Here is a 27,967-nt window from a genome sequence, read left to right as displayed (position 1 = left end):
TTAGATATCTAAGTATGACGTTGAAAAGTGATGTGAAATAGAATGATCACGCCAGGTTAGTAGTAGAAAAGGCGATTGGTCGACGTCGGTTTATTGGAAGAGTTTTTGGAAAGTATCGCTCAATCGGTAAAAGAGAGTGCATATAGAACGCTGGTGTGACACATTCTTGAGCACTGCTCGAGTGTTTGTGATCCCCACCATGTCGGATTAAAGAAATACATTGAAGCAATTCAAAGGTGTGCTGCTAGGTTTGTTACCGGTAGGGTCGATCTGTACGCAAGCAGGGAAATACTTCGTGAGCTCAAATGGGAATTTCTAGGTGGAAGACGACGCTCTTTTCTCGAGGCGCCATTGCAGAATTTTAGAGATCCAACATTTCAGGCTGACTGCAAAATGTTTCTACTGCTGTTCAAATGGTTCAAATGGCTCTGAGCACTATGGAACTTAACATCTGAGATCATCAGTCCCCTAGAACTTAGAACTACTTAAACCCAACTAACCTAAGGACATCACACACATCCATGCCAGAGGCAGGAATCGAACCTGCGACCGTAGCAGTCGCGCGGTTCCAGACTGAAGCACCTAGAACCTCTCGGCCACAGCGGCCGGCTCTACTGCTGTTAATGCACATATCGCGTAAGGGTCACGAGGACAAGATAACAGAAATTAGGGCTAGTACGGAGGCATATATACAGCCTTTATTCCCTCGGTCTGTCCGGGAGTGGAACATGTTGGGGATCGGCTAGTAGTAGTAGTACAAGGTACCCTCCCTCAACACCGTTGGGGGCTTGCGGAATATGTAGATTTTGATGCAGATGTGTTCTGCCCATACCAGTTGCGGGGCTGCTTTTGGGACATGATTCCACTAACGAATAAGATCAGTTAACGTTTTAGAACCGAATTTATTATGGCAAGTTTACAAACGTATGCATTCAGATGTGCTTCCATTCAAGTAATAATTTTTGTTAAAATAAATGCTGTTTGTATCATCGTATGTATCATAAATATGAACGACAATTAATTCCGTTACCACTCCTAAGGCAGCCCATGTCTTTATCACCACCTGGTGCATACATAGCCAGTTCGAATTGTGCTGGTGGGGAAGAATACTTCATCTGATTTGGCCTAAAAATGAAGGAATATGGGTGATTTAATATTTTTGATACCCACAGTCTGTGTCAGTGTCCAGGATTAAAATCCGTACCTTTTCGCAGTGTCTTATGGAGTGAAGCATCCTTGGTGGTTTTCGAGTACACTTTGTGCCGGCACTGGATTTCAAAATTTCCCATATCTCACAATCATCAACATCGTTAACAGCTACACTGCACTGTACAGGCACAAGAAACGCATACAGTTGTGGCACCTGGAATACCAGCAGTCCAAGAGACGTCTGCCATGAAGGCTTGCATCATGCTTTGAGCCACAACAGTGAAAAGAAAACAAACCCGCAAGTCGTATCGATTTAATTCACAGTCCTTGTCTACTGTGCTTGTTCTGTTTGTTAGTTATCTCTTTCTCTCTCTCTCTCTATCTCTCTGACTCACACACACACACACACACACACACACACACGGAGAGAGAGAGAGAGAGAGAGAGGTTCTGATGATGCGGTTAAAGCAATGTGTAGCGTATAAATGATAAGCCAATTTTCCTAAAGGCAGCTCTCTCTCGAAAATGGGCGTTTATTCGGCAGAGCAAGAGCATAGTGGGACATTTTCCCAGCTGTAACATGGACTGCTCTCTGGCTTTAAGCAATAATCGAAGACTGAAGAGGAGCAGAGCTTCCTTAGACAACAGATATAATGAGGTGACCATGAGATGAGGAGCCGAAGTGACTTTAGACGACACGAGATCCCGTAACGTTTAGTAAAAATATTATTATGAAGATATAAGTCAAAATGTTATACGGCTATAGCGAGGAATGGCTAGCAAGATCTCGAATAACGAATATGGAAGCAGCTCTCTCTTCATCTGTCGTGGCGATCGCCTGTTTTAGTCTTTCTATGGCTGCAGATCTTTTGCTACCTAAGTCCACTTGAGCCTTTTTACTGCACACAAACCTTGGTCCCCCTTTCCATCCACCCCCTCCCCAAACTCATACACAAACACTTCCTTTTAGTACCAAATTAGTTGTTCCTTCATGCCTGTGAAAGTGTTCCATCAATCTATGCCCTCTTCTAGACAAACTGTGTTATAAAGCTCTTCGTCCCCACCCTCACCCCCATTCTATTCCGTACACCTTCACTGGTTATCCGATCTACTCATCCAATTGTCCGCCTCTGTAGCTAAGTGGTCAAAGTGATTTATTATTATGTAGAGAACACGGGTTCAATTCCCGGTAACTCCAGGGATTCTTCCGTTGTGCGAGGACTGGACGCTGTACAGTCCAGTGACGCCAATTTCGGAGGTACCTTTGAGCTGAGAATGATAGTGAGAGCGGCGTGCTAGCCCATATCCCTTCATAATGAATCCAAATGGCACCACTGCCAGAGGATGATATGCCGGTCAGGAGGTACCGAAAGTTGTGTCGCCCATATAACCTAGGTTAAAACCCTGGTCCACTTGTAAGACATATCAATTAGAATTAGGCTTATATTATGTAACTATGTATCTGTAATTATGAAGTGTGTATTCTTTGTTGATTAAGGTCATTGATTTGTGAGAGTAAATTTAAATTACTATAATTTATATATGGAAAAAGCTAAATGATGTTTAAAGTAATGAAATTTTATAATATGTGTATATTTAGAAGAAAAACATTGTGTATTGGAAGTTGGTTCATGCTTAGGTCACTTGTACTGTAAAATGTAAAAGACGTAGGGAAGTCCCTCCGCAACGGAAGTGGCTCGGCGCAATGTAAAAGGTGATTTTGGAGGTCGAACTGGGCGGCTACTTGATGGGAACGATACGCAGTCAGTGGCTAGCCGTTGCACGATATACATCGACGGTGCCAAGGGAGGCAATTCAAGGAATATTCCCTCGGATGTGGATTTGGCTGTTGCATGGTACTCTCGGCAATAAGGAGTGGCTCTAACACGTTAAAAATCCGTCGCCAAGAAGAAATTTTATAGAGCATTCAAACATCAAGAGCCGTGAGTAGAGTTAGCCGCCATGTCGCCTGCCATCACAACTTCACCACTGCTCCACCAACTTCATGCATACAGATATGTATCAGAGCATGGTCCAGTTAATTACTGTGAGTGATTTTAATAATAATCCAAGTGCTATAAACCTGTGTTAACAACCATAACGTTTATCCTGATCATGAAGCTTTACAGGATCGCTCCTAAGTGTTTATAAAACCGAGTATCCTGTTTCAAATGGACTATTATTGTTCATTTTTGTTTTCCAGATGTGCAAGGATTATTAAAAGTGAAGCTAGTTAGAATTTTCCTAAAATACTCTCAACTGCAAAGCATCGTTTTGCAAAAATTCAGTGCCAGACTGTGTAAACGTTACTGTCTAAAATACCTGCTTCATAGGTGATGAAAAAAAGCAAATAAGTTATACACATTTAAAACTTAATTTAGCTTTGATTACAATCATAAACGGACTTTTGAAGTTAATTGAGCTCATTGTTGAATAATTTGTCTTGAAAAGTAAAAATGAATCTATTCCAAGTGAATCTAAGAATTAACTTTAGTTGAATTCATTTTTACTACTGAAATAATTATAATTTTGACTAGTGATACAACATCAGTTTATGGATCCCCACCATATTCTTCTCATATTAGAAAGCTGATTGGAATATTATTGCTACTAAGGGAAACAAATATAAGCAGAGGGATATAAACAGTGTATCTATGATGTTATTTATCTTTATTTGTGGTATTTACATGTCAGTTAAGTCAGAAGCCCCTCGTGGTCAATTTTAGTTCTGCACTTCTTGCAGGGATATTTCAGTACTGATCCAAATAACAGTATTGAAAGTAGCTCTTATTTGTGTATGGTACAAATTTTGCTTTCTATGATTGCAGTATTGGTGACCGCTGCTATTTTGTATTTGTATTCTGTGTACTATTCAAAGGGAAATGTTAATGAAAGTAACCAAAATAACTAATATGTAATTTTCTTAAAAATATAATTCCAAATTCATGTGCCTAATTGGGCTGGCGACTGTTCATTTTTTCATTCGTATACGAATCGTGGTCAATTTTAGTTCTGCACTTCTTGCAGGGATATTTCAGTACTGATCCAAATAACAGTATTGAAAGTAGCTCTTATTTGTGTATGGTACAAATTTTGCTTTCTATGATTGCAGTATTGGTGACCGCTGCTATTTTGTATTTGTATTCTGTGTACTATTCAAAGGGAAATGTTAATGAAAGTAACCTCAATAACTAATATGTAATTTTCTTAAAAATATATTTCCAAATTCATGTGCCTAATTGGGCTGGCGACCGTTCATTTTTTCATTCGTATACGAAATTTACTAGATTCATTAAAGCCCAAATTTTAAAGCCTGTTTAGTTTTTCTGTTAAGTTCACCATATTCAAACTTACTGTTCGATGCCCTTATCCGTTAGACATACACGCACGGTCAAAATTATAATTCCTCTCAGAGGGTAACATTAGCCTGTGTCACGACAGGCTACTGTTATACACTCCCTTCTCAACTACTACATCTCTTTCATATCATTCTACGCTTGTAGCGGGTCATGTGTCTGTACAAGTTGTAAATTAAGTTCACCTTCCTTAACAGTTTCAAAGACTGTGATCCCGTCAAGTATACCAAAGGCGTATTCTAAACCTTCAATGTCTTAAATTCATCTGTTTTTCTTCTGTCAATTTTCTAACCCGTGGTAGGATCAGTATTGCTTCGCGTGTTCCGGCATCTCTCGGGAACCCAAATTAATTTTCTCGCAGGTTGGCATCTTCCTTAGGTAGGAGTCATATTTTAGATTTACTTCGTACAACTACCAAACAGCCGGCCTACAAGGAAGAGCCCCGGGCGTGTTAGGCAGAAGTCAACTTAAGTAAGCTATTGATGGTCAGTCATCGCAGGATCGTGTGCCCGATGAGACATGGAGACACTGGAAGGTTTCAGACGATTGTATAACGAAAAGACAGATTTCAGAAACAGATCTTACATTGTAGGTATTTACAGGGGCAGATGTGGACTTTGATCACAATTTATTGGTTATGAACTGCAGATTAAAACTGAAGAAACTGCAAAAAAAGGTACGAATTTAACGAGATGGGACCTGGATAAAGTGAAAGGAACAAGAGGTTCGAGAGAGTTTCAGCGGGAGCATTAGGGAACGATTGACAAAAACGAGGGAAAGAAATACAATAGAAGGATGGGTAGTTCTGAGAGATGAAATAGTGAAGGTAGCAGAGGATTGAGTAGGTAAAAACGACGATGACTAGTAGAAATCCTTGAGTAATTCAAGGGATATTGAATTTAATTGATGCAAGGAGAAAATATAAAACTGCAGTGAATGAAACAGGTGATAGGGAATACAAACGCCCAAAAAATGAGATTGAAAGGAAGTGCAAAATGGCTAATCAGGTATGGCTAGAGGACAAATGTAAGGATTTCGAAGGGTATACCGCTAGGGGAAAGATAGATGCCGCCGATAGGAAAATTAAAACGACCTTCGGATGAATATCAAGGGCTAAAATGGAAAACCAGCCCTAAGCAAATAAGGGAAAGCAGAAGGAGTATACAGAGGGTCTATACAAGGGAGATGTACTTGAAAGCAATGTTACGGAAATGGAAGAGGACATAGAGGAAGATGCGAGAAGAATTTGACAGAGCACTGAAAGACCTAAGTCGGAACAAGATCACGGGTATAGACAACATTCCGCTAGAACTACTGATAGTCGTGGGAGAGCCTGCCATGACCAAAACTCTTCCGTCTGGTAAGCAGTACGTATGAGACAGGCGAAATACCCTAACACTTCAAGAATAATATAAGAATTCCAATTACAAGGAAAGCAGGTGCTGATAGGTGTGAATATTACCAAACTATCAGTTTAATAAATCACACTTGCACAATACTAACACGAATTCTTGACAGAAAAATGGAGAAACTGGTAAAGTCTGCCTTGGACAGGATCAGTTTGGATTCCAGATGTGGGGCGGTGGATGGAATAATTGTGAAATGTTTTGTATTTATGCTGTTGTTTGCCGTTCTCAACACTGGCTCTCTAACTACAATATTGGCAACCAGAAAGTGATTGGCAAAACGTGAAGCCTGTAATTAGAATTCCTAGTGCCCACTTCATCTGAGAAATACATTTATAGCTACAGCTTGTAGCTCTGAGGAATTAGGAGATTGTCTGGAATTCATAACCAAAAACCATTCTCTCTAAAATTTTCACTTTATTCTGAAAGTCACAGACCAAAAAGAACCCACACAATCCAACTACCAGGGCAGTTCAGAGTCTAATGTGCTGATGCAACTATAACTGTTCAAATTAAATATTTAAGCGAATGCTCGCCATAATTTGATGATGATGTTCATCAAACGCCACGCTAATAATGGTAGACTGTCTGTCCTGCGGCGGCACGTGAAAATACGACATACGCACACTAAAGATAGATCATTAACGTCATCCCAAAATTAACACTTCACTCGAAAACGATTTCATAGTTACGCGTACTCCGAGTACCTTCTGCATCTGAGGCTGTTTATAGCAATGATACCAACGCTACGCGACGCGACTCCCGGCACAGGTGGTGCACTAATCAGCGTCTGGAGAGAACTGGGGCCTTCTTTCCTCTCACGCAGCGTTCTTACATATAAAGCCACGGTGTGGACGGCTAAGGGAACGCCTGATCAAATCTGCTCTCCCGACTAGCCGCTGGGCTAGTAATGCACCACCAAGTTATCGAATAAATCATTGCTTCCTTTGCTGATGGCCGATGAAGCTCTCAATTTAAATCTGCAATCAGCACACAGGTAAGTAATCATAATAAAAGTCTGACGTGGCTAAGTCAAATATTTTGGGCGAAAGAATTAATTTAATTACACTACACACAACAGACGAGCTCTGAACTTGCCCTTTGGAGATACGCTATCGCTATAGTTTTATAGTTATTCAGTTGAAACTTCTCATATCTTTATGATTATAGCGGATCTCCCTTCTACTTAAATTTAAACATCCTAGCTTTATTTATTCGCCTACTTAATCTATCTTGCTTCCTGAATTTTTAAGATAAAAACCAGAAAATCATGAATTTCAACTAAAATTTTAATTTGTGAGATCCAGAATACTGTTTCTACTAAATTATTATGCACAAGGAATCCAAATATAAATTTTTAAGTTTCTAGCTCTTTTCTGTTGCTCCAATGATTTTTACAGAAAAACGTCCAAATTTCGAAAATGGTAAAAGTTATTGAACTGATATCCAACACATATTGATTTAGTATTACTCCTGACATACTAGAAACGTTTCAGGTCATTTACTTGATTTTTAAAGTATTGCGCAACATTTATGACGTCAGAGCTAGTTACAGCGGACTGGCTGGCACACAACGGAAAGACTCATGTGAATTTTATAAGGCGTGAGTAGGCTGCTTCCCTACACAGAGAACTGTAAGAACACGCGAGGCCGTACTGACACCACGACTTCTGATAGAAGAAAGTTTAAGAAAAGGCAAATTTACGTTTCTAGCATTTGTAGACTTAGAGAAAGCTTTTGACAATGTTGGCTGGAATACTCTCTTTCAAATTCTAAAATGGCAGGGGTAAAATACAGGAAACGAAGGGCTGTTTACAATTTGTACAGAAACCAGATGGCAGTTACAAAATTGGATAGGCATGAAAGGGACTGGTCGAGAAGGGAGTGAGACAGGGTTGTTGCCTATCCCCTACGTTATTCCATCTGTATATTGAGCAAGCAGTAAAGGAAACAAAACAAAAATTTGTAGTAGGAATTAAAGTCCAGAGAGAAGAAATATAAACTTTGAGGTTTGCTGACGACATTGTAACTCTGTCAGAGACAGCAAAGTACCTGAAAGAGCAGCTGAACGGAATGGACAGAGCCTTTAAAGGAGGATATAAGGTGAAAATAATGGAATGCAGCCGAATTAAATCAGGTGTTGCTGAGGGAATTAGATTAGAAAATGAGACACTTTAAGTGGTTGATGAGTTTTGCTGTTTGGGCAGCAAAATAACTGATGATGGACGAAGGAGAGACGATATAAAATGTAGACCGTCAATGGAATGAAAAGCGTTTCTGAAGAAGAGAAATTTGTTAACATCGAGCATAGTTTCAAGTATCAAGAAGCCTTTTCTGGAAGTATTTGTGTGGACTGTAGCAATGTATGGAAGTGAAACATGGGCGATAAACAGTTTAGAAAAGAAGACAACAGAAGCTTTTGAAATCGTGCTACAGAAAAATGCTGAAGATTAGATGGGTCTATCACGTAACTAATGAGGAGGTACTGAAGAAAAGAATTTGTGGCACAAACTAACTAGAAGAAGGGATCGGTTGGGAATACACATTCTGAGACCTCAATGCTGACCAATTTAGTAGTGGAGGGTAGTGCGGGTGGGTAAAAATGGTAGAGGGAGAACAAGAGATGAATACAGTCAGCAGATTCAGAAGAATGTAGGTTGCAGTAGTTACTCGCAGATGAAGAGCCTTGCACAGGATAGAGTAGCATGGAGAGCTGCATCAACCGAGTTTTCAGACTGAAGACCACATCAACAACAACAGCGATTCATCCTAACACGATAACTTCCACCTGCTCAATACCTGATCTTTGCTAATGCCCTTGTACTCTAACCCCTCAACTAGAAGCGTATCTGTGATTTTCTTTTGCCTACTTTCGACAACACGTCAGTAAAACTACTGTAGGATTTAACAGTCTTAAGCTAAACTGTACTGTTACTCTTTATAGTGAAATTCAAAATAGGTAGATTATCATCTTAAACACCCAAACTGACCGACATAAGGCAATAAATTTTTCAGACAAGAAAATATATAATAACGAATTTCAGTTACAAGCATTTTTATTTAGAAGATATGTTTAACCTAACGACACCGTTTAAGCTTTTTACAAAACACACTTCAGGAGATGCAACGTGTCCAGCGTATTATTATACCTACGGATTTTTTTTTTTTTTTTGGACTGATATTTGTTTTCTTGTCAGTTTTTGGTGTGCCGACAATATTTAGCTCAATGGAAAGAGTGTGTAATTTTCTCGAGTTATTCACAAAAATGTAAATGCTAGTGTGGGTCGATTGAAACAAAAAGTTAACACGAGGATGAAGATTCTCGCATGTCTTTATCGTACTCTAAAGCCTAAAGGAGTTGTCTGTCCCAAAGTCATGTATGCACTCTTCTACCTGAAGACCAAATGAACCCTCCTTATACCTTCCTTGGAGTCCAAATTCGTGTCAGCTCACTTGGAACCGCGTCCGGCACTCTCTGAGGAATGTGAGTTGTTACAAACGGGAAACCAGGTTCAGATAATAGAACTACAATTCGGAAAGTGAGCGATTTAACCTTTTGACTATCAGTTTTATTTCAAAAACGTTAATGTATGGTTCCTTGAATTAGTGTCTTATTCAGAATTAAAAATATGAAAGAAAATGTACCCAGTAGTTCCCTTCTTCAAAGGTGGTTGCAGGGGATGAGGGCCAGAACCTGTAGGGTTTCAGAAGATATCTGCGCAAAAACTACAGGACAGACGACATACTGGAAACAGACACACATCAGTGGACAGAGTATCTCTCCAGGTTTGTTACTCACACTACAGGTGTGCAATACGAGCTTCGCACGCGATGCGGTAAGCGTCAGTTCTTGGGTGCAAGTCGTTGACACGGTCTGTCCGGGAAGACGCGATGGCAACCCACTTTGCGAAGGTGGTAATTTGGTTGCCTACCCGTGGTCTAGGGGTAGCGTCTTTGATTCATAATCAAAACGTCTTCGGTCCCGGGTTCGGTCCCCGCTACTGCCTAAATTTTGATAAATAATCAGCATTGGCGGCCGAAGACTTCCGGCATAGGAAGTCGGCCTCATTCTGCCAACGGCCTTGTCAAAGAGGACGGAGGAGCGGATAGAGTTTTAGGGCACTCTCTTGTCCTAGGGGTGGGAAATTGCCCCTAAAGGCGGAAGAATCAGCAATGATCAGCGACATGAGGATGCAGAAGGCAATGGAAACCTCTGCATTAAAGACACGTAACGTGCATCCACAGGACATGTGGCCTGTAATTGAAGAAGTGTTATGATGATCTCTCCATTGGCAAAAGAGTCCGGAATAGTCCCCCATTCGGATCTCCGGGAGGGGACTGCCAAGGGGGAGTTTACCACGACAAAAAGATTGAATAATCTACGAAAGGATAACGTTCTACGAGTCGGGGCGTGGAATTTCAGAAGCTTGAACGTGGTAGGGAAACTAGAAAATCTGAAAAGGGAAATGCAAAGGCTCAATCTAGACATAGTAGGGGTCAGTGAAGTGAAGTGGAAGGAAGACAAGGATTTCTGGTCAGATGAGTATCGGGTAATATCAACAGCAGCAGAAAATGGTATAACAGGTGTAGGATTCGTTATGAATAGGAAGGTAGGGCAGAGGGTGTATTACTGGGAACAGTTCAGTGACTGGGTTGTTCTAATCAGAATCGACAGCAGACCAACACCGACAACGATAGTTCAGGTATACATGCCGACGTCGCAAGCTGAAGATGAACAGATAGAGAAAGTGTATGAGGATATTGAAAGGGTAATGCAGTATATAAAGGGGGACGAAAATCTAGTAGTCATGGGCGACTGGAATGCAGTTGTAGGGGAACGAGTAGAAGAAAAGGTTACAGGAGAATTTGGGCTTGGGACAAGGAATGAAAGAGGAGAAAGACTAATTGAGTTCTGTAACAAGATTCAGCTAGTAATAGCGAATACCCTGTTCAAGAATCACAAGAGGAGGAGGTATACTTGGAAAAGGCCGGGAGATACGGGAAGATTTCAATTAGATTACATCATGGTCAGACAGAGATTCCGAAATCAGATACTGGATTGTAAGGCGTACCCAGGAGCAGATATAGACTCAGATCACAATATAGTAGTGATGAAGAGTAGGCTGAAGTTCAAGACATTAGTCAGGAAGAATCAATACGCAAAGAAGATACAGCAGATACGCTATAGATACAGCAATAAGGAGTAGCGCAGTAGGCAGTACAGTTGAAGAGGAATGGACATCTCTAAAAAAGGCCATCACAGAAGTTGCGAAGGAAAACATAGGTACAAAGAAGGTAGCTGCGAAGAAACCATGGGTAACGGAAGAAACACTTCAGTTGATTAATGAAAGGAGGAAGTACAAACATGTTCCGGGAAAATCAGGAATACTGATATACAGGTCGCTGAGGAATGAAATAAATAGGAAGTGCAGGGAAGCTAAGACGAAATGGCTGCAGGAAAAATGTGAAGACATCGAAAACGATATGATTGTCGGAAGGACAGACTCAGCATACAGGAAAGTCAAAACAACCTTTGGTGACATTAAAAGCAACGGTGGTAACATTAAGAGGGCAACGGGAATTCCACTGTTAAATGCAGAGGAGGTGGAAAGAATACATTGAAAGCCTCTATGAGGGTGAATATTTGTCTGATGTGATAGAAGAAGAAACAGGAGTCGATTTAGAAGAGATAGGGGATCCAGCATTAGAATCGGAATTTAAAAGAGCTTTGGAGGACTTACGGTCAAATAAAGCAGAAGGGATAGGTAACATTCGATCAGAATTTCTAAAATCATTGGGGGAAGTGGAAACAAAACGACTATTCACGTTGGTGTGTAGAATATATGAGTCTCGCGACATACCATCTGACTTTCGGAAAAGCGTCATCCACACAATTCCGAAGACGGCAAGAGCTGACAAGTGCGAGAATTATCGCACAATCAGCTTAACAGCTCATGCATCGAAGCTGCTTGCAAGAATAATATACAGAAGAATGGAAAAGAAAATTGAGAATGCGCTAGGTGACGATCAGTTTGGCTTTAGGAAAAGTAAATGGACGAGAGAGGCAATTCTGACGTTACGGCTAATAATGGAAGCAAGGCTAAAGAAAAATCAAGACACTTTCATAGGATTTGTCGACCTGGAAAAAGCGTTCGACAATATAAAATGCTGCAAGCTGTTCGAGATTCTGAAAAAAGTAGGGGTAAGCTATAGGGAGAGACGGGTCATATACAATATGTACAACAACCAAGAGGGGATAATAAGAGCGGACGATCAAGAACGAAGTGCTCGTATTAAGAAGGGTGTAAGACAAGGCTGTAGCCTTTCGCCCCTACTCTTCAATCTGTACATCGAGGAAGCAATGATGGAAATTAAAAGAGAGGTTCAGGAGTGGAATTAAAATACAAGGTGAATAGATCAATGATACGATTGGCTGATGACATTGCTATCCTGAGTGAAAGTGAAGAAGAATTAAATGATCTGCTGAACGGAATGAACAGTTTAATGAGTACACAGTATGGTTTGAGAGTGAATCGGAGAAAGACGAAGGTAATGAGAAGTAGTAGAAATGAGAACAGCGAGAAAATTAACATCAGGATAGATGGTCACGAAGTCAATGAAGTTAAGGAATTCTGCTACCTAGGCAGTAAAATAACCAATGACGGACGGAGCAAGGAGGACATCAAAAGCAGACTCGCTATGGCAAAAAAGGCATTTCTGGCCAAGAGAAGTCTACTAATATCAAATACTGGCCTTAATTTGAGGAAGAAATATCTGAGGATGTACGTCTGGAGTACAGCATTGTATGGTAGTGAAACATGGACTGTGGGAAAACCGGAACAGAAGAGAATCGAAGCATTTGAGATGTGGTGCTATAGACGAATGTTGAAAATTAGGTGGAATGATAAGGTAAGAAATGAGGAGGTTCTACGCAGAATCGGAGAGGAAAGGAATATGTGGAAAACACTGATAAGGAGAAGGAACAGGATGATAGGACATCTGCTAAGACATGAGGGAATGACTTCCATGGTACTAGAGGGAGCTGTAGAGGGCAAAAACTGTAGAGGAAGGCAGAGATTGGAATACGTCAAGCAAATAATTGAGGACGTAGGTTGCAAGTGCTACTCTGAGATGAAGAGGTTAGCACAGGAAAGGAATTCGTGGTGGGCCGCATCAAACCTGTCAGTAGACTGATGACCAAAAAAAAAAAAAAAAAAAAAATCTACACGTTCGGTGATTTCCGTTTTACGAGCATTTGACCGCGGTCTCAAGGTGCGTCCACTTGCGGCACTGAAATAGCTTATTGCCGACAATATGGCCTCGCATACTGGTCATACGTTCGACAAAATTGCCGAACCCTGTTGCGCGGCAATGTTTGTTGCAATACATTTCTAGGCCAGCAGTGTTTACACGAACCACTCGACGGTGAAGTGACCAAGTTATGGGGAAGCGATATGCACATACACAGATGACGGTATTATCGCGTACACGAGGTATAACAGAACAGTGCACTAACGGAAATGTGATATGTACTCAGCTAATTCATGTGAAAGTGTTTCCGTTGTGATGATAGCCACACCATGGGACTTAACAGACTGTGAACGCGGAATGGTAGATAGAGCTATAAGCATGGGACATTCCATTTAGGAAAGAGCTAGGGAAATCAATATTCCGAGATCCACAGTGTCAGGACAGTGCCGAGAATACCAAATTTCAGGCATTACCTCGTATCACGGACAACGCAGTGGCCGATGGCCTTCACTTAACGACCGAGTCGGGAAAGGAGCTGCCAGACTGAGATTCATTGGAAGAATCCTAAGGAAATGCAATCCGAAAACAAAGGAAGTAGGTTATAGTACACTTGTTCGCCCACTGCTTGAATATTGCTCACCAGTGTGGGATCCGTAACAGATAGGGTTGATAGAAGAGATAGAGAAGATCCAACGGAGAGCAGCGCGCTTCGTTACAGGATCTGTATGTGAGAACGAATTCGATGTGAGAATATGGAGACAAGGGTTAACAACTAAACATGAGGGCATCAAAACCTAAAGGTCCAATCTGTGATTAGAAGAAAACTTCCGATCATTATTAGGCTTTCCTTTACCAGTGGGGCACAGCAGTAACGTGGAACAAATTTCAATTGGTTCTGTAATAATCTGTCTTGGGACACATACGTCCCGTTGGTAATCAGAGGATTAAGTCTGCACCTGTCCTTAAAGATTTGAGTTTTATGTAATGTTCCAAAACAAGTCCCAGCCATGCTGATACTTCAACAAGGCCGAGATTAATTTCTATCCGGGCCTTTTTCCATGTTCAGGCATTCCGTTTCTTATGCACTCGATATCGTGCGATGGCTATTCGTAAAGTAAGGTCCGATCGGGCGCGAAACGGAGACTACGGTCAAACTCCGATGAAGCTTTGCACAGATGTGTTTCTTATGCCCTCGATATCATGCGATGGCTATTCGTAAAGAAAGGTCCGAACGGGTAGGAAATGGAAACTACGGTCAAAATCAGATGACGCTTTGCTCAGATATGTTGGGCAGTGTCTGCAATAAGCCCGTCTATAGCGTCACGTCCCGCTTGTCAGTTATGAGAGCACAGTAAGCGAGTAAAGATGCCTGGAACAATACTGTCTCCGGCCAAGTACACGTACGTGAACTGGTGAAAGATTTCGCTGATGTCATACAGCCCACATAACATAACTGTCATGCGTTTTCTTCATCATGACAATTCTCGGCCGCACTCTGCAAAGGTCAATGAAGATGCTCCTGCAGCGTTTCTGATGGGGTATTTGATCACCCGCATTACAGTCTGTAACTGGCTCTCCCGGAGTTTCATAACTGCTCACCTGAACCGCTGACTGTCTGGCTATGAAATAACGTTTTGGAACAGACAACGAGCTTTAGGCGAGCGTGGAGAATTGGTGGAAAGCATTGGCGGCTGCCTTCTATGACGAGGGTATTGGAAAGCTGATACAGCGCTACGACAAATGTCCAAAACAGGAGCGGCGACCATTTAGGGAAGTAGCTGGAAGGTGTAGCTTACTGTTGCAAATAAAATATTTTTGATTATCGCAATCACTTCCATTTCGCGACCGATCGGATCCCACTGTGACGCCATCACAAAAACCATGATATAGCCATGCTGTTGAATTGATATCTTCATTGGTTTCGTGTGACACTAACCTAACTTGCACATACCTCGGTAGCTATCTGCGGTGCTGTGGAGATGGTCTTTCCGTGAAAATTCTACAGCCGCTGGGGGTGAGCGGTTTTTTTTTTTTTTCTGCCGCTCGGCCCGGGCGATGGCTCCCCACAGCAGTTTCTGGAACCGCATCACTCAAAACACTGCGGCCTAGTCGTCATTTTTATGCCACACCTGCATTTCCCAGCTGATCACTGTCCCTGCCTGCCTCCGGAATTTGCATCGGTAACACGAGACTGTAAAATATTCCAATGGTTTTTGTGTGTGCCTGTTTCCTTTTTTTTTGTTTTGTTTTGTCACAGCCGCACATATAGCCGTCCATTTTGTACCGTTTTCTGTGGTCAACCCTTCAACAATAATGTTGAGTGCATGCGAAATAATTGATCGATTTTTGCGTTTTGTTTAGCGCGAGGGGGATGCATTGCATTACGTTGCCTCGGTTTACCAATAAAAGTGTCCCACTCGCCGCCCACTAATTAATTGAAACAATGCAATTTTCACTCAATTTTAAAAAAGCGCCGCCCGAATCAATAAATGAGAGCGCGATGTAAAAATCATCGGCGTGTGTTCGGGGGCGGCCCGGGGGGGCGGCGGGGCCGGAGCGGTTTCGGCGGCCGCATGCGGGATCGGCCCCCGCCGTGACGTCACACTACCGCAATATTGCGATTTTAACACGCTGCATGACACGAGCCGGTAATTTTTAATAAACCCCCGAGGACGTATATTTTGCAAAGTTTTTTTCGTCGGCGGCCGCCGCCGGTGTTGTTGTAGTCGCGTTATAGGCGCGCGTACACAGGCATCCTTCCTAATACATGGGCAGCGCCGTTAATGCCAACGATCCGGCCAAAAGCTTGTTTTTCTGGCGCCGCCGACGGCAAACGCCCGCCCACCAAGGGATAACCTGGACCGCACATCAAAACGCCACGACCGTAACATCCCAGTCTAATGCAAAAGCGGGAATGGACACCAAAACTGCCAGAACGTACAGGGAGAAAACTGCGCTGATAACTGCCTGTCTATCTTTCAGTAATAGGTAAGTAAGACTACTCAGCAAATAATATGGGGTGTACTGACACTTTCAATCTACTCGAAGAAGACCGTACTTCGTCTGCGAAATATACCACGAAAGCCCACACACCTTTTCCAGTCATTTTGTGAAAGCTTTTCGCAGTGAGAATCATTCACATGGAGAGACATACCATGTACTGCTTGGGAATGTAATGTGGTAGTTTCCCGTTACTTTCCACATAGGCAGTAGGATGCCCAGCCTAAAGTCAGCCACCCACCATAAGTCAGACACTGTCTGTAGCCGCCCCTCTGGGACAGCTAAAGTGTTGCTGAGAGTGTTGAATAGAAGGCTATATGGCAAGCTGCATAGAGGGATTGCAGAGGAGCAGTTCGGGTCAGTTAGAAGAGGAAAAGGAAAAAGAGATGATATTGGCCTGTTAAGAACGAAGGGGAAAGATATATGGAAAAAGGTAGAGAAATCTTTGCTGTTTTTATAGATTTAGAAAATGCTTCTGAAAGAGTTCAGTGGAATAAGCTAATGGATACTTTGAAGAGGAAAGGAGTAGATTGGAAAGAGAGACGACAGATACAGAATCTATATTTACAACAGAAAGTAAGGATAAGGATTGGAAATGAAATGTCAGAAGGAAGCAGCGTTGGACGAGGTGTTAGACAAGGTTGTTGCCTTTCCCCGCTGTTGTTTAACGAATACCTTGAAGAAATTATTATTGCGAAAAGCTTAGATGGGAAAGAGGAGTATGTATAGGTGGAAAGAGAGTATAATGTATAAGATTTGCTGATGACATGCTATTAGTGGGAGAAAGTGAGCTGACAGTGAATAACATGCTGAAAAATCTGAATGAAGCTTGTGTGGAATATGGGATGCAAATAAACACAGCAAAAACAAAGAGTATGGTCATCAGTACAAGACGCAGACTGTCCAATATTAAAATAGGACAATCTACCATTAGCCAAATAAGTGCATTTAAATATCTTGGAAGCACAATAACTGAAGACGTGAGATGTCACCAGGAGAAGAAAACTCGAATTGCCATAGCGAAGGAGGCATTCAACAGAAAGAGGAGACTCTTGTGTGGCAAATTGGATAAAGAATTAAGGAAAAGGCTTGGCAAATGTTTTGTCTGGAGTGTGGCACTATATGGGGCAGAAACATGGACGCTGAGACGAGAGGATGAAAAAAGGTTAGAAGCATTTGAGATGTGGATGTGGAGGAGAATGGAGAGAATAAGCTGGATGGAAAGAGTGAGTAATGAAAGAGTATTGGTTGGTGAGAGATGTCTGCTGAAGGTTCTAAGAGAAAGGAAAAAAAACTGGTTGGGACATTCATTGATCAGGGAGTGCTTGCTAGCAGATGCTTTGGAAGGATTGGTTAGTGGGAGAAGACTGAGAGGAAGAAGGAGATACAAGATGATAGACGACATAAAGGGAAGAGGAAATTATGCAGACCTGAAGAGCATGGCAGAAGACCGGTCAGCCTGGAGAACTACCATGTGAAAACCTGCCTTTTGGCCGAACGCTAATGATGGTGATTTGCAGTGAGATAGTTTACCTTCAGCGATAGATGGCTGATGTAAGAAAATGCGTTAGGAGATACACACGCCAGTCGTAACGGTTCAGACGCCGCAGCCTCCGAAAGGACACTAAATGAAAGTCCGCATCTTAACAAAAAGTGATGTAGAAACAATATCAAGTACAGTTTTACAGCAACAGGCGTGGAATGCACTGTATTCCAGTAAGATAAGTTAAAATTTGCAGTAATGGATGGGAATGATCTGCGAGATAGTCGAGTAACTGCTCACCTCTGAGGTAGACGCTCTGCTCACCAGTCGGGACAGACGTTCACATCGGTCGCACATCGAAATCGAGATGATTCGGTTAGGCACATAGTGCTAAGAGTCTCAATCTGCATCTATATCTGTAATACACAAACCGCCGTACGGTGCACGGTGGAGGTTACCTTGTACGTATACTAGTTATTCCCATTCACGGTCCACTCGCAAACGGAATGAAGGAAAAACGACCGTCTGTACAACTCTGTGTCTTCTCTTAATGATCCTTGGGGGAAATTTGTTGGCCGCAGTAAAGTCGTTCTAAAGTTACCCACAGATGCCGGTTCTCTAAATTTTCTCAACGGCGTTGCGCGAAAAGAACATTGTTTTCCTTCCATGAATTCCCGTTTCAGTTCACAAAGCATCTCGATGTGATTGGAACCCACAAGTAGCAAATATACAAGTACGCCCCAAAATTGTTTCGATGCCTTCCTTTAATCCGGCCTGGTAGGGATCCCAAACACTCTAGCAGTACTCAAGAATGGGGCGCTTAAGTGTTCTGGACACGAATACCTTTACAAATGAACCATAATTTCCTAAAACTCTACCAGTAAACTGAAGCCGACCATCCCCTGCTACCGACCCCACTAGCTCGTTCCATTTCATATTGTTTTGCAGCGTTGTACACAAATATTTAATCGAACTGACAGAATCAGGCGGCACACCGCTAATGCTGTATTCGAACACTGTTGTTGTTGTTGTGGTCTTCAGTCCGATGACTGGTTTGATGCAGCTATCCATGCTGCTCTATCCTGTGCAAGCTTCTTCATCTCCGCAATAACTACTACAGTGTACACCATTTTGAACCCGCTTATTGCACTCAGGCCAACAGCCTCGCCGCATTAGCAACACCGGTTCCCTTCAGATCACCAAAGTAAAGCGCTGTCGGGCTTGGCAAGCACTTGGGTGGGTGACCGCCTCGGTCTGTCGAATGATGTTAGCAATTGGCGTCCACTCATCCTTTGTGAGGCCAATTAGGGAGCTACTTGACTGCTACCGATCACGAAACTGACAACGGCCGGGAGAGCGGTGTGTTGACCACATCTGCATTTCATGACCCCAATTGGCTGAGGATAACAGGGCGGTCGGCCGGTATCATTGAGCCTTCTAATCGGACGTAATTACTGTATTCGTGCCCTGTATTTCTCTACAATGTTCACCCCATACTTCCTCACAGCAAAAAATTGGTGATCCCTTCTCGTCTCACTGTGTGTCGTGTCAACCGAACCCATCTTTAATCTAGTAATGCCACAGATTTATTTTCTTCTGTGTTATATTTAGAACCTCCTCATTGGTTACGTGATATACCCATCTAATCTCCAGCATTCTTCTGTAGCACCACTTTTCGAAAGCTGTAACTATGCTGTTTAGGTTTTCATGCTGGTAACGCCACATAGCGCTCTGTATGAATATCACTGACTGTGCTGTGCGCAGTCTGTGGCTGGTTTGCATTGTTGGAATATTTCATATTGTAGTGTTGGGCTGTTGGATGTGAACAGCGAGTAACGTTGCGCAGTTGGAGGCGAGCCGCCATCAGTGGTGGATGTGGGGAGAGAGATGGCAGAGTTTTGAGAGCGGATGATCTGGACGAGTGTCCATCAGAGACAGTAAGTTTGTAATACTGGATATCATGAACTGATATATATATATATATATATATATATATATATATATATATATATATATATATATATATATATATATATATCTTTCTGATGGACACACGTCCAGATCGTCCGCTCTCAATGTCATCATATATATATATATTTATCGCGGTATTGCAGTAGTTCGAGTAGTGAAGATTTTTGTGAGGTAAGTGATTCATGAAAGGTATAGGTTATTGTTAGTCAGGGCCATTCTTTTGTAGGGATTATTGAAAGTCAGATTGCGTTGCGCTTAAAATATTGTGTTTCAGTTTAGTGTTGATCAGAATAAGTAAAGAGAGAAATGTCTGAGTACGTTCAGTTTTGCTCAACTGTTTGAAAATCAAATAACGTAGAGGTTTTCCAGCACTGTCATTTATAAATTTTTCTAAGGGGAGGTTTCACAGCTTCTATTCTCTACTTATCTGAAATGTTTATCGTTCAGTTCCACACAAGGCCACACTCCAGACAAATATCTTCAGAAAAGACTTCCAAACATGTAAGTCTAAATTCGATGTTAACTAATTTCCCTTCTCCAGGAACGTTTTTCTTGCTGTTTCCAATCTAAATTTTATATCCTCTCTGTTTAGGCCATCGTCAGTTAATTATTTTAGAGCCCAACTAGCAAAACTCATCTATTAAGTTTAGTTTCCCGCTTCCTAACACAATTCTCTCAGCATTACCTGATTTCAATCTTATACCCTTACTTTGATGTCGTTAAAGTTCATCTTACATACTCCTGTCAATACACTGTCCATTCCGTTCAACTGCTCTTTCTTGTTCTTACCTGTCTCTGACAAAATCAGTGTTAGCGACAGACCTCAAAGTTTTTATTTCTCTTCACTCAACCTCAGTTTCTTCTCCAAATTTTTCTTTGGTTTCCGTTACTGCTTGCTCAGTGTACAGATTGAATAATATCGGCGATAGGCTACAGACCTGTCTCACACCCTTCTGAAACACTGCGTCCCTTTCATGCCCTTCCGACTTGTAACAGCCGTCTGGTTTCTGTGCAATTTGTGTGTAACCTTTCTCCCCCTGTATTTTACCCCAGCTACCTTCAGACTTTCAAGGATTATATTCCAACCGACATGGCAAAAGCTTTCTCCAAATGTATAAAAGCTGCAACTGTAATTTGGATGTTTCCAGGCTGTGGCTAAGCCATGTCTCCGCAATATCCTTTCTTTCAGGAGTGCTAGTTCTGCAAGGTTCGCAGGAGAGCTTCTGTAAAGTTTGGAAGGTAGGAGACGAGATACTGGCAGAAGTAAAGCTGTGAGTAGCGGCCGTGAGTCGTGCTTCGGTAGCTCAGATGGTAGAGCACTTGCCCGCGAAAGGCAAAGGTCCCGAGTTCGAGTCTCGGTCGGGCACACAGTTTTAATCTGCCAAGAAGTTACCTATTTGATTTTCTAATTATGGGAATTTATTAATATTCGTTCTGTCTATTTTAGAGCTAAACCTGAAATAAAGGTGATTAAATTTTCAGTTAGGATGAACTTAAGAAATCAATTGTCCTACGGACTTAGCAGACACGTGCTTAGCCGGAGATCTTACCATTTCAGACGCTCGCCGCGGACAGACTGACCAGGGCTCCTACCATGGGTGCTTCCATATACAAACGGAAGTGACCAGAGAGGCAGCTCCCTATACCAACGCGACAAGGGACGGATAGGACCATACTAAGAATAAAAACCTCTTTGCTTCTAGAAAGCGTAGCTACCTGTTCCGACGTTGGTCCTACTGTTCTGTAGCAGAAAGGCTTGTCTGCTACCATCAAGCATGCAACTAGAAATACATTTGCTCATTCATCCTCTCACTCAGAAGGCAAGGAGGATGACAGTATCTTATCATATACAGTATATAAAAGAAAGCGGATGTAGGTTCCGTATGAGACTGTGTGACATGAATTACATAAAAACTGTGTTTTAATGTGTAGTAGTGTGACAGATCGTTCTTGTTTATGTGTAGAAGTAACACGTTCCACTACTCAGTCTCCTCCCAGATAGAAACACCACAGTAAATTTAGAAGAGGATTTTATGCCGTAAATGACAACAGATTTAAGAAATTAGTATGAAAGGAATCCAACAGAGACCTTTCAAAGCATATGCATCATGTCTGAGATTAATACCTCTGATAACAAAATCAAAACAATTTGGAATATTATTACAAGGGAGACAGGGCAACCAAGAGTACAGGATGACGGCATCAGCATCAAAGCGAATGGAAACTTGCTAAACAACAAGCCGGAAGTCTAAAACATTTTGTATAGTCGTTTTTTAATTGTTGTAGAGAAAATAGGATCTAAATGTTCATTAGAATAATCAAGGCAGTTAATGGAAGAGGCATTACCCACACCATTTAATACAATTGAAATTCCACCCACCTCTCCTTACGAAATTAGGAAGATAATAAACTCTCTCAAGAATAAAAGCTCACATGGAATTGATGGCATTTCCAGCAGGAAAATAAAAGCTTGTTACCAATAAATAAGTGGGATTCTTAGCCACATATGTAATACAGTGAAATGAACACCCTTAGCTGCCTACAGGCGTTGACGTACGTCAACGGGGACAGATGAAAATGTGTGCCTCGACCGGGACTCGAACCCAGGATCTCCTGCTTACACGGCAGACGTTCCATCCATCTGAGGACACAGAGGATACCGCGACTGCAGGGGTTTATCACTGGCACGCCTCCAGCGAAACCCACATTCTCAACATATTGTCTCGGTCGAGGCACACATTTTCATCTGTCCCCGTTGACGTATGTCAACGCCTGTAGGCAGCTGGTGTTCATTTCATTGTAATTTCATTCTAACGAGCTGCTTGGTCACCGATGGCATCTGCTATTTCGGACATGCCCGAAAGGACAGATACCATCTTAGTAAATACATATGTAATAGCTCTCTGTAGCATGGTATTTTCCCAGGTAGACTGATGTATGCCATTGCTAAATCACTGATTAAAAAAGGGGATACATCTGATGTCAACAACTACCGCCCATTCTCGCTTCCGACAGCCTTATCCAAATTTTTGAAAAAGTAATGTATTGTAGAGTAGTTTCACACCTTTGTAAAAATAGAGTTTTAACAAAATGTCAGTTTGGTTTCCAGAAGGGTTTTTCAACGGAAAATGCTTTATATACTCTCACTAATGAAATATTAAATGCCCTGAGTAATCGGAAGTCACCCATTGGGATTTTTTGTGATCCATCCAAGGCATTTGATTGTGTACATCATGGAATACTTCTAGATAAGCTCAAGTACTGTGGTATGAATGGGACAGTGCTCAAATGGTTTAAATCATACCTAACTGGAAGAGTGCAGAAAGTTGAAATAAGCAGTTCACATAATATGCAAAAGCTGGTGATTTCTCAAACTGGGGAACAATCAAGAATGGGTTGCCGCAAGGTTCAGTGTTGGGTCCTCTGCTGTTCTCAATATATATTAATGACTTGCCGTTCTATATTCACGAAGATGTAAAGCTGGTACTTTTTGCCGATGATACAACTATAGCTATCACACCCAACAGACAAGAATTAACTGGTGAAATTGTAAACGATGTTTTTCAGAAAATCGTTAAGTGGTTCTCTGAAAATGAGCTCTCATTAAACTTTGTCCAAACACAGTATATACAGTTCCACACAGTAAATGCAATGACACCATTAATAAATATAGACTTCGATCAGAAATCAGTAGCTAAAGTAGAATATTCAAAATTTCTAGGTGTAAGCATTGATGAGGGGTTGAACTGGAAAAAACACACTGAGGATCTGCTGAAACATTTGAGTTCAGCTACTTATGCTATTAGGGTCGTTGCAAATTTTGGTGATATACATCTCAATAAATTAGCTTACCACGCCTATTTTTATTCTCTGCTTTCTTATGGCATCATATTCTGGGGTAACTCATCATGGAGTAAAAGAGTGTTCACTGCACAACAGCGTGTAATCAGAATAATTGCGGGAGCTCATCCAATATCATCCTGCAGACACTTATTTAAAGAGCTAGAGATCTTCACTGTAGCCTCACAATATACATATTCACTTATGAAATTTGTTATTAACAATCAGAACGAATTCAAAAGTAATAGCAGTGTACATGGCTACAACACTAGGAGAAAGGATGATATTCACTACTCAAGGTTAAATCTAACTTGGGCTCAGAAGGGGGTAAATTATGCTGCCACAAAACTCTTTGGTCACTTACCTAATAGCATCAAAAGTCTGACAGTCTTAGTGGCAAATCCTTCTACTCATTAGATAAATTTTTTGATATAGTAAGTGGGTAATTTCCCCAACCCCCACAAAAAAATGTATTAAGTGTCATGTAATATTTTGTGTAATGTAATATCTTGTATAGACACCTTTTATTAACCTGACACGTTCCACATCATTACGAAGTGTCGCATTCATGATCTATGGGACAAGTACTAATCTAATCTAATCTCTAATCTACAAACTCATGCCTAAAAATAACAAATACTGGAGAGAATGACGAAAGCTGCATATGGCGGTCTCTGGTGTGCATTCCTTCATACGATACTAAAATTATTCACTAGGCTGAAGTACTGTCAAAAAGTCATGTGTTTGTCTAGGTACAACACTCTCCCCTATATACAGAACAAATGCCATGGTTCGCTACAGCGTAAATATTTAAAACTCATAAGTATTCGGTAAGAAAATGAAAATCGAGGACAAAATCTGGTTCCAAATTGCATCATAAACAAGTAGTCCACTGAACGCGCCCTAAGTGGTTTGCTTATCTTCTTGTGGAGCGTGAGGTACTGTATATTCTAATATTTATTATTTAACTGTAGGCTGCAATGGCATTCAAAGCATCCAACAAATGTTTGACAGTGAGTCCTACATATACAGTGAAGGCATCTGGTGGTGAACGAGAAGTTCGTAACTGCCAATGGCAATAAACAGTAAAATGCGTTAAAGAAAATGTCATCAAGTTTGGAGTTGGCAGGTGCTTTTGTAATGTATTTAATGATCAGATGGAAGCGTTGTTTGGATGCATGATGTTAAGGGCGTTAGCGGTGATATCGAAATTTGATGAGACGAATGTGGGTAAAACGGGTAAATGTACCTAAAACTGTACTATGATAACAGCATTATTCCCCACAATCTTTATTTAATGTTCTCGTAAGTTCACACACACACACACACACACACACACACACACACACACACACACACACACATACATACACACACACATTCCAAGCTTTTCACTTCTCAGAATGGCTTAAAGTACACAGCTCAGGAAGAAAATACTGAAATACAACAGCAGAAATATATTGCTGGCCGATAATCAAACCAGCTATTCAGTCAACAACACATTAAAATCTACAAAGTACTAGTTTAGCCCGGAAACTGGAGAATTCACAAAATTTTAAGATGTTTGCCCCATGCATCTTGCTGTCAGACAACGGGCAAGACTCTGCTTAAATTTACTCCTGTCATCTAATTGGCATATCAAACACCCAGAAATTGTGTTTTAAAATACATATTCCACAAACTCGACACACTGACGGCTTCAAGTTGCGGTGCAGAGCGCTATGGGTAATAGGAAAATGATGTATATGGATAAGGGCGTCATTTTCGATTGACTCTCATGAGCTATATCGTGCGACAAAAACTCGTGGACCATTCCGCATATGATATTAACAACGAGTCTCTTCTCCGGCAGCCCTCAAAACTACATCAACACGTCGAGGCACCGTCACTATGAGGTTTTCTGTACAAATGTTGATCCTGCATCTAGCAGTGTTAGCCCAATTTGTTTTGTGTAGCTGGAGCCATGTTTACCCAGCGTAAATGTATACTGACAGTACTCCACAAATGCTCTTTTGAGTTAATATTTGAATCTGAAATCACTCTAGTGTTGATCAGTCCACATGTGTGCAGCTAAAGAGCTGCGGAACGTCGTAAATTCTTCATGAAAAAAGGCATTCAATTAGGGTTCTCTAATGACGGAAAGGGATACAGATGGTCGGAAACAACGTCCACACTATGAATGCCTGTCATTCTAACCTGCGACCGGAAAATGGGATCTAATTGCGACCATCTGAACACTTCCCACATCAGTGTCTAGTCACAACCTTGTTCGCACACAGGATCAACAACCGTGAAACATACAACACATTTTCGTGTGCCCACCAGCTCGTACTGGGCTTCATACGACCACGCTATTCACCGCCGCTGTTTCTTGGTCCAGTAAAATTGTTCGTGGCGCCATGATTATCACTGAGCTGAGACTCGAGGTGTCAGCAAAGGGACACGAGTCTGTCGATTGCTGCTGATGCCAGTGCGATGCATTTGACCCCCTACTGTCTTGGCAGGGGGGGGGGGCGGTTCTAACGCCACATTCTCCAATCACGAATTATATTGCTGATCGACCCATATGGCCCTGTGAAGGTAAGATCTATTTGCCAAACAATTTTGGTCGTTCTGTGCGCCGATTTTATTTTATTTTATGTTATTTATTTTGAGTCATAACTATTCTAATATTATTCCCTGATCTCTTAGAAGACATCGTACCATCCTGTCCCTTGTCCAGAGTTTTCCACATATTCCTTTCCTTGCCAGTTCTGTGGAGAACTTCCTCATTCCTTACCTTATCAGTCCACCTAATTTCCAACGTTCTTCTCTGGCACCAAATCTCAAACGCTTCGATACTCTTCTGCTCCGATTTTTCCATAGTCCATGTTCCACTAACATTGAATGCTCTGCTCCAAACTTACATTTGAGAGAGGACGAGTTATTCTCTCACCTATTTTTCGTAAAGATTTTCTTACAACCTACGCAACTTGAGCAAGATTCTAGAAAGTTAACAGCTTGATCTGAGGTTGATGGAACCTGGTAGGGCGCTAAAAGCGTGAGGTGTTTTTATGGTTCTTAGTTCGTGGAAACAGCATGTTGGAAGTTGGAAGCAAGTGGCGGCAAGACCATCCCTCTGTGAATCTTGCCGGGCAGGCCAATGGCCACACAGGGCAGACAGAGCACCCTATAGTCGAGACATGTCTCCAGCAGGACAATGCCACTATACCTAGACTGGCGCCAGCCGAAGGCTGGGTTGGGGGCGACGGACTGAAGGGATGCGTCTACACAGTGGGGTCATAAACTGGGCATTATGTGCAGCACCACGCCTAATAAAAATTCGCAAGTTTTCGTGTTCGCCGATACTGCAAACAGGCCTGTGACCCACTTCCATAGGCTGCCTCAGCCGTATCAGGAACTCTGGCGTCTGAGAAACATTTAGAGATAGAATCTTTATGACACCTCATAGTTACGACTAACATGCTCCAAGGCACAGGTGATTTAGATAAATACATTTAAGATTGTATCTATTCGCTTGTTACCATAGAAAGCAATGCAACTTCGGAGAAAATCATCTACCTCCGCAAAAACTTAAAAAGGCCGGTAATTGTGGCGTTGTTTTTTTTTTTTTTTTTCCAGAGACGCAGGTTTCTTAACTCTTGCGCTGGTTCGAAGAGAGTTTGTGCTGTCGTGTAGGAGGAGATATTTAGAGCCTCTAAAGCCCTGTGATTGGCTCACGACGGGGTGAAGGCAGTGTCGTTCGTGCACCTCGAGGGAAAAAATTAATTGCTTTTATCTGGAGAGAGGCGAGGCACTTGGGCTCTGGACTTCGGTCTGGAAGCAACTTCTGGTCGAGGCTCTGGCATGTGTAGGTGGTACTTGGGACCTGTCCTAAGACTGACTTCACTTGTGTGTAGTTAGACTGGGGAACCTGTGGTTCTTACTGTACCAACAGTGTGATTTCAAACATCTCAGACTACTCGTTTGCCGAGGGCAGACTTATTCGTTTTTTGTTTACCAGTCTTGACGTTTGGTATTCTTGTGTGCTCTGTCATGTAAGTGCGCCACATTGGTCCCTGGTACGACCAGCGAACGGGTGTGTCACACACTAATATGTACTGTGATTTCAGGGCTCTGGTAGAGTGTAAATTGCGATCCGTCTGCCTGATCACTAGATCGTGACATTTTGCATTTCTTTCGTGGCCGCGATCGATTCACAAGTGCCGCCTTATGCCTCACCTCCACGCACACATCTCACCAGCTGCAAGTTACATCGCACAAAGTAAACAGGGTAACATACTGCTGCTCCGGCCTTGACAGGGCTTACAAATCCCAGTCTCCACTTCCTCTCAGCTGCACCAATATAACCTTCTGTACATTTGAACAGTCAAAGTCTGCTCAGCGTCAGTTTAATTCACATTGCGTTATCAACACTTTTAGGTCCAGTACACTTAACTCACTTCTGCCACCCAGTATTCTTGTCCATTGTGGTCGTAAAACACCTATTAGTTGTTTACGATATTCTATCA

Source organism: Schistocerca cancellata, chromosome 2 (assembly GCF_023864275.1).
Source record: "Schistocerca cancellata isolate TAMUIC-IGC-003103 chromosome 2, iqSchCanc2.1, whole genome shotgun sequence".
Lineage (NCBI taxonomy): Eukaryota > Metazoa > Arthropoda > Insecta > Orthoptera > Acrididae > Schistocerca > Schistocerca cancellata.
The sequence above is the reverse complement of the archived record's forward strand: the minus strand, read 5'-3'. Positions refer to the sequence as shown.